The following is a 23,268-nucleotide window of genomic DNA, read 5'->3' as shown; positions in this document are numbered from 1 at the left end:
GGGGTGGGGTGTATTTTTCTCTTCCTCAAATATATACTGTTCATTGTCAATTCATATTCTTAACTAATATCCAGGAAGAAAAATGGACAAGTTAGACTTATTGAAAAATATATGAGAATGTTAAACCAGAATTGCAGGCTATTAATTTACATGTATTCTGTATAGTTACAATGACATGAAACAAACAACCCTAAACTATTTGCAGAAAGATAAAAGAATTATTATAAATATCAGTTTGTTGTCTAGTATCAAAACAGTAATCTGTTATTTTCTCTCTACCTTTCAATATTTTCACCTTCTTCCCTCCTGGTTACATCATATGTATTTGGGGAATTCAGAGAAGTGCAGCCTGGAGAGCTTCCTGCGGGTCCCGAGGCGCCGCTTCCTGAGGCTGCTTCTGGGCAGTGGTTCCTAGAGGGTGGGCAGCTTATTGAGTGCCGCTTTAAAGACAGCTTGTCGATAACAATTGTCCAATTATCCTATGTTCAGAGCCTCATCAATTTAGGTTCTACTGCACATAAGAGGCTACAATGTGCACTTATTAAATTCCTACTGGTTTCAGAGAAATGGTGTGCTTTTTATATTTCTTATTTTTTCAAAATAGCTGCCTCTAGGTTATGTAATGCCTTTTACCGCCATGTAGTGGTAACCAGATAAATAGAAAGTTCAGTGGGATGAAATATAATAGTTAATTTTTATATTCCATCTGGTACATTTATGTTTTTCCTTCTTGTGAAAAAGCCAAAAAAATTTTTTCTTTTCACTTAAACAAAGGATAAATGGGTGTTTTGAATAAGGCTCTTTTACTGTCCTAATGATTAATGATCACTGAACACTTTTGAAAGATTAGCATTTTTCAGAGCTGCTAAAAAATATACTGTTTTATTTAATTACAAGAAAGTAAAGGCTCTTCACACTGACAGGTGGTGGAAATTAGCAGGCAGTTTTGAAATTGTGCTGTGCACGAGAAATTAGATCTCATTTTAATTCTGCTTTTCTCAACTAGCAAATGAGGTTAATGCCATACATATTCAGCTGATATGGATGAAGAAATTGATATAAAGTAGATCAACATAGCTACAGGGCTAGATTAATTTATAGGTAAAGAGGCAGTGATAAATGAAAGTAATGTAGTAGTGGTCACTAAACTCCTCTGCCATGAGGGATTCAATAGCGTTAGTTGCTCATTAAAGGCATTGTCGGGGTGCATCAAATAGAAATTTGAAAAGGAATAGCCAACTAACCCCTAATTATCAAAATACAGAAAATACTAATTATACCTTAATTAGCTTTTCTTTTAATGTACTGAAATTTGTTACTTTTTGTGTGGCACAAATGGATAGTTATATCAACAATAAATAGGTTGTTTTAATAACTTTCTTTTACCTCTGGGAAAACTACACTCCAATTTTTAATATGCAATAATGCTTCTCTCTAGCCTGTAGGAGATGAAAATTATTAAGTAGCTTTATTTTTTTGAAGATTTTACAGCAGCTTTGGGAAGAATTATTTCACCATGCATCAATTACTTTTAATTGAACTGAATATTTTTCAGATTGTACCAAATGCCTCTCATTTAAGTTTAGCAGTTAGAGTTTAAGAAAGCATCATAATGAGAACTGCATATAACCTCTGTCATATGTTATAAGATAAAGATGATTATTTATTTTGCATTTTTTAAAAAAGCAACCCAAGGTAGGAATTGTGAAGGTAGTCACCTAATTATTTCTAGTCAGTGTGGAGAGATAGAAACTAAATGTTTTAGAACCATGGTTTGTGATTCTTTTCTTCTCCAAATCAGGTAATTACCAACAAAATCCAGTTAAGAAAGGATTCATCTGTTTAAAGATGCAGCACTGCAGCGGGAAGCAGCTGTGGCTCCTTAGTAGTTCTTACACTCTTAGGAAACCCACTAACTTTTCTGAGTGTCAGTTTCCTCACCTAGATACAACAGGAGCAATACCTGGGAACAGACCTATGTTGTGATGATAAAGGAAAACATGGCAAGCACCTAGCATAGAATTTAGTTCAGTGGAGATGTTCGAAATAAAAGTTGCTGTTATTGGTAAGAATAAGAAGATAGTCTTTTTTTTTTTAAGTTATCTCCCTATAAATGAAAAGTAATGGTAGAATTCTCTTTGAAAGAATTGCACATAATCTAATCTTAGAACATCTAACATAATTCTTATTGAAAATCAACCAAGTTATCACAGATCAACTTTTTTTGTTTGGGTTGAGAATTTAGAAATATCTCATCATTAGGGCAAGTGTTTGGGTATTCACAGTGCTTGTAATCCTGGCAGACAGCTGAGTTCACATTGTCTCCTGGTGCCAGGGAGCACTGGTGATTGAAGCAGACAGTCTTTTTCTAAAGCCAAGGGTCCTTTAGAAAAAGACTGAGGTGTGACTTTTGACCTAATCAAACCTGGAATCAGTTCAGAAGCTCCACTTTCCACCCTCTCTTGGTTTTGATGTTTACATTTAACTTGGGTTTCCTCCCATCCACTTCTTTTTCTTCCCCTGTTACCCTTTGGGGGCAATAGTCATGAGATACACAGTGGCCATAAATATCTAGATCTGTGGCTCTAAACTCTCTCCAACTTTGTTTTCCTTATCAGTAAAATAATACTAATACTCATTGCTCTTTTTAGTAATTGCATAATGTTGTGCTGACATGTTTTACCAGTTATGTTGTATCTCTGGTTAAAGGAAAAAAAAAAAAAAAAACCAGATACGCAGTTTGAGTAGGAGAAAAGGAATAGATCGAATAGATCACCAGAAGAGGAGAGAGCTGATGGGGCATTTTATCATTTATCAAAATAAGAGTAAATAACTAGTACTACCTTAAGAAACAAGCAATGCCCTGTCTATTTGACAGAATGATGGATACTTAATAAATGGTACAGGTGAAAGTAAGCCATAAACTCTACAGCCTTGTGCCACTATCCGCCTGGCATGGAAGGGGAGGATTCTGCCTTTTGCCTGTTTACAAACTAACCCAAAAGAACGTTTTAAAAAGAGTGATTCTGGAGAGAAAGGAAGCTGGGAGACCACTTGCCCATTGTCAGTTAAACATTGTGCTGAAATACTCCAAGGGAATGGTTACGTCAGTAGAAGCTGTGTTTTCCTGTCCCAAGAGCTAACATTCATATGGTTGGTAAAGACAAGTGTTTTGAAATCAAAATTTTCCTCAAGTATTGGCTTTTTGGAAAACTCCAATTTGAACGAAGGCCTTAGTTGTCCAGTGCTGTGATGCTTCCCTTTTCCTGGCAGTTGATATGTATTTCATTGGTGGCTCTCTATAGACTCTTAACTTTTTTAACTTAAAATTTTTTTTTAAGAAAAGTACAGACTCTATAGCAAGACTTGATCAGTCATCACATGCTGATCTTGGCTTTAGAATCAGAATGTATGGACTTAATTGCCACTTCTCTATCAGCCCTGTGATGTTAGGCAAATGTATAAATCTCTCACAGCCATTCTTTCTGCATCTAGAAAATGGGAATAGTAGTACTTACCTCTCTGGAAAATTTTAAGATTAATGAGAATGTATATAGAATGGTGGGCACAGTGCCTAGCACCCAGATGCACAGTTCTCCTTAGCTGTTCAGATTGTTGTGATGATGTGCCTGCCACTGTTCTCCTTCAGTTTACCCAGTACATGCTGCTCTAGAATGACAGAATGCTAGAAACCCGAAGAGACCACAGATCTAATTTAATGACCATTTTCCAAGTTGTTTCCTATAGATCACAAGGCCCTTGCATACAGACAGTAAGGTTATTGTTTGTTTGGTTTTTACTAGGGATTGAATTCAGGGCGCTTGACCACTGAGCTACATCCCCATACCATTTTGGTTTTTATTTTTTATTAGGGTTCCCCCAAGTTGTTGAAGGTTGCTGAGACTGGTCTCCGACTTGAGATCTTCCTGCCTCAGCTTCCTCAATCACTGAGATTACAGACATGTGCTTCCACATCTGGCTGGGTGACTTTAATAAGTTCCTAGAACTGTTTTAAAATGGGATTTTTTTAACCAAAATAAATTTGGAAATTTGGAAAAGTTAGTATACTGTGTTTCTCAAGAATTTATGGTACATATGTTAAAGGTCTTAAGGCAGTTCTACCTTAAATAACCCATATCATTTAAAGGAATAAAGGGAGAACATGCCTTTAATTTAACACAAATCTGGGGCTCTGTGTGTTTGAAAACATCTAACTAATTGGAAATATTTTGTATTTGGCGTAATAGCATAGCCTTTGTAACAGACGCCTATCCTATATCAGTTGAGAGGGCTGGAAGGTAGCTTAGGGGTAGAGCCCTTCCCTGGCATGCACAAGATCCTGAATCCAATCTCCCAGCATAGCTTAAAAAAAAAAAAAAAAAAATACCAGTGAAATGAGAACTAATTCTGGTATATATTAAAATATCTGCTTTCAAATAAATATTCAAAGTTATGTAATTCAATTGTGGAAAGTGAAGCATATTATTTGGAAGAAATACCTAAATATAAACTGTATATATCATCATAAACAACACTTTTTTATCTTATGTGGAAATTTTGTGTTATAGTTGAAATTTCTGAAATTCACTGTATGCATATCTTAAGATTTTAAAATATGTGACCAATTTACTGTCAACCTCAAATGAAACTCAAAAGAGAAAAGCTCTCCGAGAAAAGCTTATTGGAGCGTGAGTGATAGAAGATTTTGATGTGGGATGTGCATGCCATGGCAAACTGTTTGGTGGATTGTGGGGAATGCATAGGTGTATGCCGGGAGGCAAAGGAAAGAAGGGGTTTTAAAGGCGGAATTAGGAGGATTACAGAAGTTGCTTGAGACAGAAAGTTGGTTATAGGGCCTTCCCCAGGACAGACTCACCTTAGTTCTTTAGTGTTAGTGGGGTCATGTGTCAGGCAGGTATCCTAGCACGTCCAGCTAACTCTCCCTGTAGCTCATCCACCAAGCTCAGGTTTGTGGATGCTCTTGCAGTAGTTTCTGTGATCAGGCAAGTTAAACAAAGAAACTTTCCCTTTCTTTACAACCTCCTGGCAGAGTTTAATTAGGATTTGACAAAAGTGAATTCATTTTGATTCTGACAACTTTGATGCTACACATACATTTTTGCATTTAGCCTTTTAATACAAATGGTCAATTAGAATGTGTTTTACAGGCATTAGGTTAAAGGTGTTTGTGTAGTTTTGACTTCCATAGTTATAATGCTGTTATCTTTTATTCTCCAACTTATTTTGTAACCTACTTTTCCTTCATGTTTTAACTTCAATTAAACCAAACCAGTAAAATGTAATTACAATACCAAAGTCCTTAAGAATGTTTACATCTATTGATTGGCTGTTTCTGTCTGAAAGTACAGCTTGAGAAAGTAATGTGAAATATAGACCAACCTATGTGCACTGAGTTACTCATCCCAGTGATATTTAAGAACATAAGCAATTCATGATATGTTATAACCGAATGATGAACTATTAGGCAGACGGTGATTTAGACTGTATCAAAAAACTATTCTTTCCCCCAGCACTTCTGTTTCCTAGGTATAATCACTAAATCATTTTATATTTTTTTCTTCTAGACAGCAAATTATAAACATACAAATGTTTTTAAAAGTAAATATGTGAAAGTGCTCATCTCTAAGCTCATCTCTGAGCCCACTGGGTTAATATGAAGAAAGTTTTCTCTTCTGAAGGGTTTTTATTTTTGTAGATACAGCATGGCAAACAGTTTTCATTGATAAAAACAAGTAAAGACGAGTTCAGACCTAGACTTGTCATTCTCCAAAGCATTATCTTTATGTGGACATCATGTTCAGGACTCTCTCATTTCTATCTAAGATGTACTGTTTCAAATACTGAAAATTTTAAAGAGCATTTTGGTCACACTGTCATTGTTACTACTTCCTATTAGCAAAGGGTAATTAATTTTTCTCTAACTTTACTAAAGAGAATAAGAGTTCTCTCTGTTTGTGTTCCTATTTGTTTTGCAATCATTTTTTAGAAAATTGAATTAGATTGCTAGCCAAATGGGAATAAAACACTTAAATCCCAAAACTGCATTATGGCTGTGGATAGTCAGTGTGATGTTTGTGGACAGATGGGGTTCTAAGTATTGTAGGGTGGGGAGGGAGAGAGGTTGTTAAATACAGATTCCCATGCCCCTTAGAGATTCTTTATGCAGTAGATCTGGAATAGGACCCAGAAATCTGTATTTTACCAAGCCCTTCTGGTAATTTTGACAGAGGTGATCCCTGATGAACACTTGAAGAAATCCTGGTTCCCAGTGCTACCTCCCAGGCCTTATAGGAACACTACTGGGGGAAGGGAAGACTTTGCAAGTTCTCTCACAGAAGTGTTCCCAGTTCCTTGATTTAGGTTGCTGTTTGCCCATTTGGCTTAGTTCAGTCTTTTATACGTGCTTTCTTTTGCTAAATAAATACTAGTAGACTAAATGGTTTTTTGATATCCGTGTCTGTGGGCCTTTTGTTCTAAACTGTTAAAAAAGCACATACTGAACCATAATTTCTGTCAATTTATTTGTAATATATATTAGAAACCATAAAAATGTGTATATCCTTTGATCTAGTAATGCCATGTCTAGAAATTTCTTATAAATAAGGAAATTATCGGTCTTCACTGCATTATGTTTGTAAGTAGTAAATTTAGTATAAACAGGCTCTCATCTATCATTATGGGAATTCTTGAAATCACTTGAGAACAATGTTTCAATATGAGAATAGAAAAACAGTACACAGTATTAAATATGTATAATATCTCAACTATATGAGAAAAGAGACAGAAAAGCTCTATGAGGAAATGAACCAGATGTTCATTTTCTTTCTTTCTTCATCATAATTTATTTTCTTTGATTTTCTGTATTCTTCAGTGTTATTTTTTATGAAAAGAAAAATATTGATTTAAAAATATCTTATATTCACAATTTGACTATATAAGTTAAAATAAAAGGATTTCCCTCCAATTTCTATCATACTTAATGCCATAATCTCTGCCAAGTGCAAGTTTCTCATTGATTTTTGTAGAATTTTATGGTTAATACATACCTTTTTGTGTAAGTAATAGGTAATAGTCATGTTGAGGCAATTGCCATTTCAAAGAATTAGGAACACTCAGGCCACTTTTGGGTGGAACTCTTTGTTAGAAGACAGAATTCCATTTGTTTTTAATATATTTTATTCTTTGGTTTAAATATCCATGTAAAACTATCAAAATGATTGTGATTTGACCTTTTATCATCACATTATTTAAACATATACAATATGAAAATGTATATGCATATAAAAATAACATCAGTTCTGACAGTGGTAGAGGAAATCCAGTGTTAAGCCTTTCTCATTCAATAGCATAATAGTTTGGCTGAGGTTTTTGAGGCATGATAACTACTGCTAATTAAAAATAGACCTACTAACTAGTCTATTTTGTTGTGCTTTACTTTTTGTCTTGGGTGTCTAAAATTTTTTTTGATGAGAAAGCAAATCATTTATTACACTTTCAGTGAAGAAAACCATAATAGAGGGGTGCAGGTCTCAGGGCTGTGGTTTTAAATTGGTATAACATTTTTAGTTTGAAAAGGAACTTTCAGGTCTTTTTTTTTTTTTTTTTTTAAGTTGTAGTTGGACACAATATCTTTATTTCATTTATTTATTTTTAGTGGTGCTGAGGATTGAACCCAGTGCCTTACACATGCTAGAGCACCCTACTGCTGAGCCACAACCCCAGCCACTCAGGGATTTTAAAAATTTATCATTGGTATTTTTTTTATAGATACAGAAAATGAATGCTGGTAAACTTGGACCATCACATTTTACGATATTTTGCTTTCTAATGTTTACATTTATATGCTGTGATAGCATTGCCAAATTTAGAACTAGAACATGTAATGAGGAATCATCTGCTAACATGAGGCACTTAAATAATAAGGTTCAATGAGAGTCAGTGACCTTCCCAAGGTCTCATAGCTTTTCCATGTTAGAAAGAAAACTAGCATGGAGGCCTCTATTTTTCTACTGTAAAGATTTTTCCCATTATTTATGTCTTACATCATTGTATTAATACATTTTTCACAAGTAGACCCAGTGTCAGTGTTCACCATAATTAAGCTTTAGGTATATTTCTATAATTGTAAATAAAATTGGATGTTTGTCATTTTTTTTAAATTTTTCCCTTTTTTGTCATATTTTATAATACAAATTAAGCAGTTATAAAAATAAATAGCCAAGTTTTTTGGTTTGGTATAAGCTGACTTTGTTTTTTACTGCTAATAAAGGCACATTATACTTAAGCATTTCAATTATCACTGAAATGCACATCCATTAACAGAAACATTAGGCTGAGTATATAATTACTGTCTAGGGCCAATGTCTTTGTGAAGCTGTATCTACAATGCTATTAAACTATAAGCAATATTTGTAAACTAATATTTAAATGATTCGGAATTGATACTATCTTTTGCAGACTTAAAAATGAATACTAACTACATACATTCAGTTTATTTTTCACATGCTTAGAAAAATATGGGTATTCTCAAACATGATTGAACAGTGTAACTTAAGATAGATGAATTTTAACATGCTTGCCAAAACATAATACATTAATCTTTCTGAAGGCTTTCCCCAAAAATTTTTATTATGATAAAATACACATATCATAACATCTATCTTACCTATTTTCAAGGATACAGTTCAGTGATGAATTTCTATTGCTTTGTAGCCATCAACCCCATCCATCTCTAGGGTCTTTTCATCTTGGAAAACTGAAATTTTGTACCCATTAAAATTCCTCCTCCCCGCCTATAGTCAATGCCAACTACCATTCTGCTTTCTGTCTTTGTGATTTTTGACTCCTTGATGTACTTCATACAGTGTTTTTATTTTTGTTAGCAGCTTATTTTGCATAAGGTCCTGAAAGTTCAGCCATGTGGCAGTATGTGTTCAAATTTTCTTCCTTTTCAAAACTGAATGATATCCCATTGAATGTGTATAGCACGTATTGCTTCTCTGTTCATTCTTGGGTTGCTTCCATATTTTAGCTATCTTGAGTAATTTTGGAGTGAATGTGGGTTTTATACTCCTTAAGATCCTGCTCTCAGTTCTTTTGAGTAATGCCAGAAGTGGCATTGCTGGGTCATACAGTCATTTCACATTTGTTTATTCTTGTTACGTAATGATTGTGCATATTTATGTAGTGTGATATTTCAGTCCATGTATACAATGCTCAATGATCAGGTCAGGGTAAATGGCACATCCAGCACCTCAGTCATTTATTATTTTGGGGGTTGGAAACATTTGAAATCCTGTCTACTGGCTATTAAGATACACGATTACTTGTTGTCATCCATGGTTATCCTACTGTGCTGTATAATGTTAAAAGATACTCTGCTGTTTGGCTGTGCTCTGTACCCGTTATTCATCCCTTCTCCATCTCCTTTTCCTCCTACCTTCCTCAGCCTCTGGTAACCACTATTAAACTCTCTACTTCTGAGAGATGAACTTTTTCATCTTGCACGTGTAAATGAGAACACATGATATATGTCTTTCTTGCCTGACTTATTTCCCTTAACATAATTTTCTCCAGGTTCATCCATAGTGCCTCAGGTTTATTCTTCTCTGTGGCTGAAGAACAGTCTATTGTGATATACACTGGATATTCTTCATCTAGTCATCCATTGATGGATACCTGGGTCAGTTCCATATCTTGGCTCTCTGAATTCTGCAGTTGTGTGTCTGATTTTTTTGAGAATCCCCCACACACTGTTTTCCACAGTGGTTTTACCATTTAAATTCCCAACAATAGTGCACAAGGATTCCAATTTGTCCACATTCTTGCCCAAACTTACTTTTTTGTTTACTGTCTTTTATCCATACAAAATACAAAATAAGGTGTGTGTGATTGTGTGTGTGTGTGTGTGTGTGATATCTCCTATTGACAATAAAACTGAAGTATAATAATCAAAGAAAGGCCTTTGGGGACTTATCAAAGCTAAGTTGCTTTTAAATCTGAGTATAATCTTATCTGGACTATATTTTCCAGAACTGTGTACCACTCTTGTTTATAGTTACCATGTTTTAAAGAATATTTTGGTAACTATTGCAGATACAGAGACCTCACAATTTCACTCAATATTTCTTGTTAGTTTGTGTAATTTACATGTTACTCAATAAAGTGAATATATTTAATACATTTATTTGACACTGCTATATTCTTATTTTAGTACCCTGTCATACATACACAAGCCCTATAATTAGGAGACTAGAGTATAAAGATTTGCTGCATAATTTTTGTCCTTGCCATTAATACATGTTGTAAAATAATTTTCATTTTGGAATCTGATGAACTTGATTTTGATGCCAGTCTTTACCACTCAGTAGGTCTGTGATCTTAGACCTAAGACCCTAGCTTTCTAGGTGTCATTTTTCCTAAATGAAACCACTTTGCTTGGTTGTTAGGAGATTTATAGATAATAAATGTCAGGCACTTCACATACGTTTAGTGTTCTCCAAATCACAGCTGTTAGCAGTGTTCAGGTGTATGACCTTGAATATCTAAATTATAGATTTACCTCATGTAAAATGGAAAGATTTCTCCCAGGAGATTGGGAGAAATGAATCTTAGGATTCTTGAGATAATATTCAAATATTTTTATTTTGTACACTACTGTGAGAAAATTTGTTACATTTGTTGATTTGTTAAGGGGTTTGTGAGTCCCTAAAAGAGAAAAATACTAAACCAGGTGATCTCCATGTTTCTTTCTAAAGACTAAATTTCTTGAAAGCATAGTCAACCTGTAGACTTAGGGAAATTTTTTATGAAAAAAAATTGTTTTCAAGACCTCAGGACATAAATACTTGTTGCTGTCAAAGGTCATTATTGTAGTACTGGTGGAGTAGCTTGTTTGAGATAATCATCTTGCTGATGAAATGATAGCTCTGGACAAAAACATTACCAAAAACAAAACAAAAAACAACAACAAAAAACAAAAACAAACAAACAAACAAAAAAACACAAAATGCTGTTTGAAGGCAACAGAGAATGACCAAAAGCTGGTAGAAACTGGAGGGTTGATACACATTGGAAGAAATCACCAAACTAGTTTGGGTCCATATTTACCTGACTTTCCCCTTGAAGAAATGCACATGTTCATGAGATGTATAGAAATACAGCTCAAGCAGAAGTCTGCTGTCTTTTTGGTGTGTTAGACAATGAGATTTAGGGCAGAAACTGAAAATCGAGAGGGATCTTGGAAAGGAAGGAACCACAAAACGTTTGGGGCTGGGGTTGTAGCTCAGCGGTAGAGCACTTGCCTACCATGAGCAAGGTCCTGGGTTCAATCCTCTGCACCACATAAATGTAAACAAATAAGTTAAAGATATTGTGTCCAAGTATGACTAAAAAATAAATATTAAAAAAAAAAAAGAAAGAAACCTTAACATTTACCCTGAAAGTCTTCAGGACAAGATTCCAAGGTACCCAGGGAGTGAAGCAATATCAGAAAGTTCAAGGAGCTATAAGCAGAGATCTCCATAGGTGCTGGAGATAGCAGTTTAAGAGTTTAACCCCTTCTGTGTTCAGGGAACTTGGTAAGCACCTTAGGCTCAGTGTTGAAAACCGGAATGCCAATACAGATGCTATCCTATGCTAGGATCTTTGTGATAGAACCAATGCAAACTAAAATAGATGCATCCCAACAGATGCATAAGCCTTCACAAGGTCAGGGTGATCCTCCACTAATGCAGTTGCTGGCAAGAGTAAAATTCACTGTTTTTTGGAAGAAGCTAATGCATTACAGAATCCAGCGATTAAGCAGAGTTTGTAGTCAGAAAATAGATGTGTGAATAAATAGGAAAGGGTGATCTGTGGTCAGGGGAAAGAATCTACAGAAAGAGATCAGCAGGTAACCCAGATGTTGAAATTATTAGACAGGAACTTCATGACAAATATGTTAAAGAATCTACATGAAAGAAAGAAGTATGGATAAAGATATGAGGAATTCAGGACAAATTTGAGAGTCCATCTAAAAAATCAAATGAAAATCCTAAAACTGAAAACTAGAATTTCTGAAATAAAAAATTTATCAAATGGGATTATCAGAAGTTTAAACACAACAGAAAAAAGAGCCAATGACCTTGTAAACAGATCGATATAAATAATCAAAACTAAAGCACAGAGCAGAAAATACTGGAGGAAAAGAAGGACCAGAGCCTCCATAGGCCAGGAGAGAAAGGGGTGGGGGGGTGGGTGGGAGGTGAGGTGGCCTCACAAGCGCTTGGAGTCCTGAAGGAGGCGGGAGGCCAAATAGGAAAGGAACACTGCCCAGGTTATTCCGCATTTGAGTTTGTAAAACTCAGCCCATGATCTGGGACAGTTCAGTGGTCTCTGAGCAGCATGTAGAATAAATACCGGCAATTCAGAGCATAACTTTTGACTTAAGCTGGACAATGAAACACATCTCAGTAGATTTTTGAATAAAGCTAAATCAGTGTTTTTATTATAAAGGAAGTTTAAAATCATCGAGTTATATTTCAACCTTTTATAGCCAGGAAATGTGAACAAATTAAATCCAAAATAAGTGAAAGACAGGAAATCATTAAAATGTGAGTAGAAATCAATGAACAAAAGAGAGCATTGATAATGTGAAATGATGGTTATTTGAAAAAATTAATAAAATCTTTAACAATCCTGTAAGACAGATTAAGGAAGGGGAGAGAAGAAACAGCTTCTCTGCCTTACGAATGACCAGTGTCAGGAATGAAAGAAGGGTGGTAAATAGAAAGGCTCCAGGCAATAAGTGGATAACTGGGGAACCTTATCTGTAACTTCACACCAGAAAGTTTGAAAGCATAGAGGGAATGACACAGGCTTTTTAATACAACATCAAAACTAAAAAGAAAATCCAATTTTAATAAAAGGAATTAAATATATATAACTAAAAATCTTCTCATGGAAATGAAAAGATGGCTTTACTGGTAGGTTCTGTCAGACATTGCTGGAAGAAATAGCGCCACTCTCTGGTTTTATGTGATGGGATTTGTTTTCACCATTTCTGCACATGCAAGGAATTTGATGAGTGAGGACAGATGGGAGAGTCTGTGGCCTCTATGGTATCCACTGGCCCTTTCCTAATGAACAGTTTATTCTTTGTTTCTTTTTTATATTTTAACCCTTTTTTTCATGATACAGAAAATTGTGTTTTTCAGTTTCATATTTTGGAAGTTTTCAAAGCTAGAAAAGTTTAAAGCACAGTATAACAAACACCTTTGTGCCATATGTTCTGCGCATTTGCTCTCTCTCTTTCTGTGTGTATACATTCACATTGTATATTAAATATTATATGTATATCAACCTTTTGGCCAAACCATTTGAAAATATGAGAGTTATCCCTAATATTTTGCACATACTCCTGAGTATGGGGATTCTCTCATATACAAACAGAATACCATTATTGCACTCAGGTTTTAATGATACAAGAATATTATTTAACATAGAGTTCATAATTGAGTTTCTCCATTTGCCCCAATAATGTCCTAGATAGCTTTTTTCCAAAATGCAGGAACCAAAGGTATGCATTATGGTTAATTATTAGTCTCTCTAAAAACCTTTTTGTTGCCTTTTTTGTTAGCATTACATTGACATTTTTGAAAAGTCAAAACCAGTTGTTAGAAAATTCTACAATTTATATTTTTCTGGTGATTTTTCTAATATTGTTTTAGAAAATATTAGAACTAAACAATATTGTCAATAATACTACATAGCTAAAGGAAGGGTAATTGTTAATTAAGTTTTTGCAAAAGGAGTGTCCCCTACCAATAGCAAACCATGGAGCAAATAGATAAAATGGCCCAGTAAGCCTGGACTTCACATGGGTATCCCACTCATGTCAATTCTGTGTTTCTAGTTGTTTGTCTACTTTCATTTTGCCAGTCTCATATGTATTGAAAGTCAGCTCTTCTTCTTTAGTATTGTCCAAAATAAAATTCTAGTCCTTTCAGTTCACATGTGCTCTCAGAGAAAAATCTACCTTGAATTGTAATATTAATATTGTTTTTCATTTCCTAGGATGTTTTGAGAAAGTTAGTCTTGGTATTGGGCAAAGTGTCTGGCTTCTGATAAGTATGGTTTTCATAAGTAAAAGTGGAAATAGTGAAGTAATCAATTGAGAAATTTCCATTATTCATTTAAACCCCAAAGAGAATGTAGTAAAAACATGTTGTCTTACTGCTTAAATCATTATTTCTTGTTCTGTTTTCAGTTACCTTATGATTTTTCATTACAGCTTTAGTATGCAGAAATCATCACTTTCTAATTTGGACTTTTTTCTGCCACCTTAATATTTTCATTTAGATTTGAAATTAAAAGAATTTTTTTTAATAAAATAGCAGTATACATTGGAGAGACGTGATCAGATCTCACAGCAGTTTTTTTTTTTTTTAATTTCTCCCTTCATGTTCAAATGCCCTGTGTTATAGAACCTTTCATCTATAGCTTTCCTAGTAACTCAGACAAGGAAACAGTCCATTTTGAAAAGATGTACTGAAGCTTTCAGTGTCCGTTGATTTTTAGAGTTACATCTCAGAAGACACACTTCATTGGGTGGGTGTGCCTTCATTTGAAGATGCAGCAATACTACTGAAAATCATCTAGTACTCCTGCTTATGGTACCTCCCAATGCTTCTTAGAGCAAGACTTCTGCTGAGTAGTATTCCATGGCTTGGACATCCCAGGCATCAGTGTACTTTCTTCTTTTTGTACCTTATGTACAAGTGTTTGTGAAGGGCATGTGTTTTCATATCTCTTGGGTCCATAGCTGGAGGTGAGATTGTTAAGTAAAGACATAGGAGATATTAACTGTTTCTCAAAGAGGCTGCGCCATTGTGTCTTCCCCCAGCAGTGCTAGAATTCCAGACGCTCCACCTCCTCACCGTGTTGTCAGTCTGTGATTGTCACTCATTTCAATTTTAGCCATTTCAGCCATTCTATTGTGTTATAGAGCAATTTCATTGCAGTTTTAATTTGGATTTTCCTGATGACTAATGGTATAGATCACATTTTCCTGGGCTTATTGGCCTTTCATGTATCTTTCTTTGTAAAGTATCTGTTCATCCCTTTTGCCTATTTCTTGGGATGTTTACGTTCATATTTACAATGGTTTTTAGAAATTGTGTGTCAGACATCTGTATTGCTCATGTTTACTCACCATCCATGATTTCCTATTTGCTTGTCCCTTTTTTTTTTTTTTTTTTTTTTCTTTTTGGTACCAGGGATTGAACCCAGAGGGGCTTAATCACTGAGCCACATCCCAACCCTTTTATTTTTATCTTGAGATAGGATCTCCCTAAGTTGTTTAGGGCCTACTTCATTTGCTGAGGTTGGCCTCAAACATGGGATCCTCCTGCCTCAGGCTCCTGGGTGGCCGAGATTATAGGTGTGTGCCACCACACCTGGTGGCTATTGTTTTCTTAATTGTACCTTGAAAAGTAAGACATTTGAATTTTGTTGAAGTCCAGTTTATCAGGTTTTTTTCTTCCTGCTTTTTGTGCTGTAAGAAATCTTTGCCTGTTGTGAAGACACAACTGTTTTTTCTTATATTTTCTTTTAGAAGTACTATAATTTTAGCTTTTACATTTAGATCTATGATCTATTTTAATTTTTTTGTGTAGCATTGAGTTCCATTTTCTTCCTCCCCACCTGCTATGTAGGTATCAGGTTGTTTCAAAACTGTTGAAAAGATTATCCTTTCTTCCATTGAATTATCTTGGCCTTTTTCTTTTTTAAGATAATCAAGGGGCTGGGATTGTGGATCAGTGGTAGAGTGCTTAACTTAGCACATGTGAGGCACTGGGTTCAATCCTCAGCAGCACCACATAAAATAAAGGTACTGTGTACATCTACAACTTAAAAGAAAAAGTTTTTTTGTTTGTTTTTTAAAGAAAATCTATGGAGTATGTGATTACATTGTTTCTGAACTCTTTATTAGATCACACTTACCTATAAGCTTACTCTGTCCCAAGATCACTTTGTTTGGATTACCACAGGTTTTAGAAGGTCTTAAAATGAGATGGATGGTTCAGGCTTCCAAGATGGTAGTGTTTTAAAAACTTGTTGTGGCTCTTCTGGTTTTGTGCCTCTTCATACAGATTTTGGACTAGCTTATCAACTGCTGCAAAAACTCAAGAATGTGGTATTTATTGGAATTACATTGCGACTGCAAATCAATTTAGGATAACCAGCATTTTAAGAGTATTGAGGTTTTCTGTATTCTTCCTGATTTTCTGTGTGCATGGTTCTGTCAGTTATCTAGAGAAGGGTGTTGAAATCTCTTGACTGCAGTTGTCAATTTGTCTATTCATTTTTTTTTTTAGTTGTTGATGGACCTTTATTTCATTAATTTATATGAGGTGCTGAGAATCAAACCCAGTGCCTCTCACATGCTAGGCAAGTGCTTTACCAGTGAGCCCCAGCCCCAGCCCAGTTTGTCTAGTATTTCTGTTTTTGTCTCATCTTGAGACTCTGTAAACTTTTAGGATTGATGCATTGTTCCCTTATCATGAAATGACCATAATGGCAGTATTCTTTGCTATGAAATCTACTCTGTTTAATACTAACATAGCTACTTCTATTTTCGTTGGTTAGTGTTAGCATGGGGTGTCTTTTTTTATTCTTCTACTTTTAGCTTCTCTGGGTCTGTATAAACAGGGAAACAGGCACATGTTGTTTGTTCTTTTTATAAATTAAGTTGTATAGATTATGCACATTTAGTATCTTAATATATTTGGATTTAATCCATTGTCTTGCTGGATTTTTTTTCTTCAGTTGTCCCCTCCTATGACCCCCGTTTTGACCTGTCTTTGGATTGGAGTAGTTTTTGTTATTCCCAATTCTCTCTCCTTTGGGCTTCTTTGCTGTAGCTGGCTTGTTACTTAGTAGTTACTCTTCAGCTTGCCACCTTCCCCTCTCAGATGCTGTCACTCCATAGCACTCACTTTCAGGAGAACCTCCCAATAGTGTATTTCATTGTCTCTTCTTTTGTCCTTGTGTTGTTGTCATACATTTTACTTATGTCATGATACTGTGACATTATTTTTGCTTTAAGCAGTCAATTGTCTTTTAAAGAAATTAATAAGAAAACAAGAACCTTTATATTCATCCATGTAGTTACTATTTCCATCACTTTTCATTCTTTTTGTGCAGATTCAGATTTCTCTGTGGCATAATTTTCTTTCTTTCTGAAGGATTCCCTGTAAAATTTTATCAACTAGAGAAGTCATTGTGACAGATGCTTCCAGCTTTTGTGTGTCTGAAAGAGCACTGACTTTGCATTCTGCTTTGCAAGGTATTTCCAGGTGTTGTCTATAATTCTTGTTTCGTAGTTCTTTTCTTTCACTACATTAAAGAAGTTACCATTGTTTTCCCATTTATATTGTTCATGATAAGAGATCTGCTGTAATCCTTTTCTCTATCCTTTGTATAATTTACCCTGTTTCTGCTTTTGCCTTTTTTTTCTGCTTGTAAATTTTTACTTTTTTTTTTTTTTTTTTTTTTACTGGAGTAAGTTGGTTTGTTTCTCACATGTGTTGATGTTGTTTTCTTAAAAGATTTTTTTGCTTGGAATTTGNTTACTTTTCCATTTCCTTTTTTAGGGATTTTTTTTGTTTTTGTTTGTTTGTTTTTGTTGTTGTTTGATGATGATGATGCTGGGGATTGAACCCAGGGCTTTGTACATTGCTAGGCAAATGCTCTACTAACTGAGCCACATCCCTAGCTACCCTTTGCTTTTCCCTTTCTTCTTTTTTTTTTTTTTTTTTTAGTTGTTGATGGACCTTTATTTTATTCATTTATTTATATGCGGTGCTGAGAATCGAACCCAGTGTCTCACACATGTGAGGCAAGTGCTCTACCACTGAGCCACAACCCCAGCCCCCCACCCCTTCCCTTTCTTGAGACTACTTGAAGTTGCCCCATAGCTTACAGTGCCACTGTTCTCTATGCATTTTGTCTTGGGTGATATCTGTTAATTTCTCTTTGCTTGTTGAGCTGCTCCTCTGCACAGCTGTTCTCCTGTTTAGCACATCCACTGCATTTTCGTCACAGATGTGTGGGTTTCTTCTCTAATAGGCTGTTTTTATGTCTTCTATGTATCTACTTAACTCTCTTCTCTTTTCAAATATATGAAATACATGTTGTCATAACCTTTTAATATCTTTTTCTAGAATTCTGTCATCTATAGAAATTTATTCACCACAGGCCAAGGTAATTTTCCTTTCGGATGACTGTCATATTTTTTCATTCCTGTAAATATTTTTGTGTTTTCTTCTGGGAGACAAATTACTTAGAAATATTATGTACCTTTTAGGTCTTCCCTTTTAACTTTGTTATCTAGGACCAGAAGAACATGTAGTCTAAGACTAATTTTGCCCTAATGCTGAAATAAAATTCAGTGCACCATGAGTTCTGAGGTTTTCCTTATGGCTGTGGTTCCGGCATTCTTTCTGATCTCTGTGAGCCCCGGATGCTGTTTTCTCTAATCCTTTTGCTAGATTTCCCCTGATGTTGGATAGCTTCCTCGTGTGCACATGCTGGTGAGTAAGCTGCAGACTGGATCCTCTGCACGTCTCTGGAGCTCTCTCTTTTCCAGGACCTCTGTGGCTGCTCTGGCCTTCTGGGCTCCAGTTCTGCCTTCCTCACCCAGGAAGTCTGCTGGTTCCGCCAGAGTTCTGCATACCTGGGCAGTCTCAGAGCTCTCCATGGTTGTTTATGTTTCTCAGAGATCACTGGTCTTCTTGTCTGACGCAAGCATTTTGAAAGTTGTTAGTTCATATGTCTAAATTGTCTAGATCAAGAGGGCAGAATACAGTCCCTGTTACCCCATTTGACAGAACTCTAGGTTTTATCTTTCCCATCCCTTTAATGTACCTATTTCTTTGAGTTTTAAATAGGTTCCACATAGACAGTATGGGTGGTCTTGCTTTTTTTTCATCTCACACATGTTTTAATTGAAGCCTCTAGACCAGATACCAGAAAACTTTCTCCAAAGAGCCAGGTAGTCAATATTTTAGGCCTTGCAGGCCATATGATCTCTTGCACAACTGCTCATCTCTGTCTTGGCAGTATAAAAGCTTCAATAGATAATCTGTAAGTGGTTAGGCCTGTTTGTGTTACAGTAAAACTACACATGTAGGTACTGAAGTTTGAATTTTATTCCTATTTTTTATGTGTCACAAAATATTGTTTCCACTTTTTTTCAAAACATGACTTTTAAAAATTTCTATAAATGGAAAAGCCACTCTTAACTCATTGTAAAGAAATAGGTGGAAACCTGGTTTTAGTCTGTTATTTGTTGTTTACTAACCTCTTTTTTTAGACCAATTCTCTTTAATATAATTAACCAATATGGCTACAGTCTTGCTATTTGTTTTCCGTTCTGTTCATCCCATCTGTCCTTTGTTCCTTTTAATTGAGCATTTTTTATTACTTGTCTTCAGTATTGTTTTATTAGCTATACCTGTTCAGTAGTTTCTCTTCGATTTATAATATGTACCCCCATTGGTATTATAGCACTACATGTCGAGTGTAAGAACTTTTTTAACAGTAAATTTTTCTTTAAAGCCTTTTATCCTTTATGCTGTTGTCCTTAGGTTTGACATCTGTGTTTATAAACTTCTAAATATGTTGTTATGATTTTTAATTGTTTATTCTCTTTTAAAGAAATTGAAAACTGGTATTATCTTTTAAAGAAATTGAAGAATGGGGGAAAGTTTTTATATTTACTCACATATGTGCTGTTTGACACTTTTCATTTCTTTGTGTAGATCTAAGTTTCCATATAGTATGTTTTGAATTTTACATTAGTTTAAAAAAAAAAAACAGCAACAACTTTCTGTACACATCTTGTAGTGCAGATCTGGTGGAAATAAAGTCTCAATTTCTCTTGTGGGTGAAAAGTTGTTTATTTTGCCCTTTGAAAGATACTATTACTGGGTATAGAATTCCAGTTTTGTGTTTCCTTTCTTTTAAGATACATCCCATTGTCTTTTGGCTTTCATAGTTTCAGACAAGAAGTCTTCACAAAGTCTGAACTCTGCCTTGAAAATTCAAGTTGCTCAAGACTCTGTCTTCTCTAGAACTCAGTGGCATCCCTGTTAGGTATTGCTGTGCTGTGCTGTACCTGGGGTTCCTCTTCTTTTATGCAGTTCAGAATGGGTATTTTATTGGTTTCCTTTTTCACAGGGACTCTAGTCCTGTGCTGTGTGTTTGCCATTATTTTAAAACTATTGCTTGACATATTTATTTCATTTTTTATTGTCGTTGCTTAAGACATGGGTTAAATCTGGACCTGTTACTGTATCACAGTTAGAAGAACAAATTCATTCCTTAGAAAGTAGAAACAGTAACAAGGGTTGGATTTCCTAGGGTCTATATCCATGCTTTAGGAGCTGGAAGGTATAAAAATATGAATTGTAAAGGTTTGGTCTGCATTTTCATGAAGCTTATATTCCAGAAGAAGAGAAACATTTAACAACTGAATGAATCAAAAAGTCAATTTAAGTTAATAAATCATCTGTGAAACCAGCACTGTAGGATGGAGTGATGGGGAAGACTGTACTCTGATCTGAGACTTCAGTGCTATACATCAGCCTGGTTGTATTCTGAATGCTGGTGCCTGTTTTATAAATAAAATCCTGTTTGAATACTTGTTCCTTGACATACCATCTACAGCTGCCTTGGGGCAACGCTGACAGTTGAGTAGTTAGCTCACAAGTAAACAATATTTTTTATATGATCATTTCAAAACTCTTTGCGCACCCACTGACATTTAAAGGACCATGACACTTGTTGCTTGAGCTGAGGTCACTACTGTTTGATTACAAAGCTCGAAGGTGCTTTCTGCCTTTGTCTTAATGGACTCGTAGCCACATTCAGCATAGTTGATCTCTTCCTCTTCCTTGGAATAGTTTCTTTTTCCCTCAGTTTTTCTAATATGCTGTCTTTTTCTCTGGCAATTCCTGATCTGCTTCCTTTGTGGTCAGATCTTCCTGAGTCTGACCTTCAATCTTATAGTTTCTTGGGGCCAGGCCTCTGGGTATCTTCTGTTTTACCCTAAATAGTCTCATGAACTCCTGGGTATCCAATGACTATCTGTTTGCTGATGACTCCCAGACGTATCTCTTAGTTACGCCTTTCTTCTGATGTTTAAGTTTCCGAATCACTGTCTGCTTGACATCCATTTGTCACCTTCAGTTCAGGTTTTATTCAGAACTCATGACATCCCCCTCAAAAGCTGCTATAAATTTTTGATTAAAAAAGAAAACCTTTGGGTTTCTCAGTTGTTCCTGTTGATGACCTAGAATTCAGCATTGCAGCCATTCAGTCTGCAAGACCTTTTCATTCTCCCTCTGTCGTGTTTTATTGCTCTGTGATTCCATATTCCTTGTCCATGCCACCTCTCCATGACCATTTTGGTTGCTTTCCGATGGTCCCTTTACTGCATCCAAAGTGGGGCTCATCAGACAACACAGAATGTTTTGAAATGAAAGCTGATGGCTTCCTATTACTTTTAGGATAAAGACTATAATTTCATAGTTAAGACTAAAATCCTTTTCATGGTTTATACCATCTACTCAAGAATCTGTCCTCTGTCTCCCTCTCCAGCCTTACCCTATGCCGTTTTCCTTTTGTAGGCCTCTGGTTTTTCTTTGAATTCCTAAATTCTTCAAATGTTTTATCAGGATCCTGCACTTGGTGTTTCTTCTCCGTGGAGTGATGGGTTTGTCTCTTCTTAGCCTGGCTGTTCCTGTCCTGTGCTCTCCAGGCAGCCTTCCTCACTTTTTCCCCTGAAAGGCCTCCACTTACATCATGTTGTATTACTTTGTCCTTAGTCTTCAATGCAGTTATCATAACTATGATTAACCATAAGTATAATTAATATAATTATTTGTCTTTCTCCAAAATTATAAATTTTATAAAGGAAGAAATTGTGTCTGTTTTGCTTACCATTGTATCCGAGCAGCAAGAAATTTTCTGGCAGTCAGCAAATATTTGTGAAATGAGATAATGAGTATATTATGTCTTTTAATTATCACAAAACCCTATAATTTATCATTTCTCTTTGGTAGATTTAAATTCCTTGGGAGAAATTTGGTAAAGAATAATGATAATAGCTGCCATTTATGGAGTAACTCCCATGTGTTATTTTTCACCATGCTACAGGCACAAGTTAGTTTAACCCTTACAACAGCCCTATGATGTAGCCTTGTTCTAATTTTTTTACATGGGGACACTGAGGCTCAGAGAGGTTATCACTTGGCACATGTCACATGTAAGTATCAGAGTCATGATTCAAATCCAGCTGGTCTTTCTGAAAGGGCTCTTATAAATCTATCATTATGTGTTGCTGCCTCCTAATCAGATGATTACTGGGAAATCTCCTATAGTTTTTTACTTTATCATATGTCTCCAGCTAATTTTGCCCCCTTTACTCTGTTTAAATGAATGGATTATAGTCAGTCTCTATATATACTAGGGCATATATCATTAATAGTTAATAATCACATAGTGATTGTAGATAAGCCTGTGTTTCTTAGATTATCAAACATCTGAAACACTGAAGAAATACTGAAATAAAGTTCAGTCATGTGCTTCAGATCTCGAAAGACATGCTTTGGAATAGCTTTTTAAAAATTACATGAGTTACAAATGAATTTAGTCCATTTGCTATTTAGTTTTTTGTTACTTGTCATTAACAGATTTGACCCTAAGATGAAAAATTATTCACATATTCAGGTTAAATAATAGAATATTTCTTATTTTTGTTCCATTAGAACATGGAGTTAAACTAGAATAGAATGGATTTCTTCTTCTTTTTTTCCTTTTGATTTTTTTTGCTTTCTTCCTTTTTTTTTTCTTCCTTTTGGTGGTGGTGTTAGGGATTGACTTCAGGGCCTTGTGCATCCAAGGCAAGTGCTCTACGACTAAGCTATGCACCTAGCCTCTTAAATAGATTTTTTTTAAGAGTCCATTTTTTTAAATTTTTATTTTAATTTTTTAGTTGTTGATAGACCTTTATTTTTTTTTTTATTTATATGTGGTGCTGAGAATCGAACCCAGTGCCTCACACATGCTAGGCAAGTGCGCTACCACTGAGCCACAGCCTCAGCCCCAAGAGTCCCTTTTTGAAGTGAGTTTACCATATAAGACCATGCATGAATAACAGAAAGAAGCTAAGCTGCACTTTTTCAAAAAAAAAAAAAAAAA

At 35.3% G+C, this 23,268-nt stretch overlaps 1 protein-coding gene across 3 annotated transcripts in view; it reads left to right on the top strand.

The window, feature by feature from the left end:
* Ranbp17 (RAN binding protein 17) overlaps nt 1–23,268 on the top strand; it is a 289,845-nt gene that overhangs the window by 80,293 nt on the left and 186,284 nt on the right. The gene's annotated exons all lie outside the window — the stretch shown is intronic.

This window comes from Marmota marmota, unplaced genomic scaffold (assembly GCF_001458135.2).
Source record: "Marmota marmota marmota unplaced genomic scaffold, marMar, whole genome shotgun sequence".
Classification (NCBI taxonomy): Eukaryota; Metazoa; Chordata; class Mammalia; order Rodentia; family Sciuridae; genus Marmota; species Marmota marmota.
The sequence above is the reverse complement of the archived record's forward strand: the minus strand, read 5'-3'. Positions and strand labels throughout refer to the sequence as shown.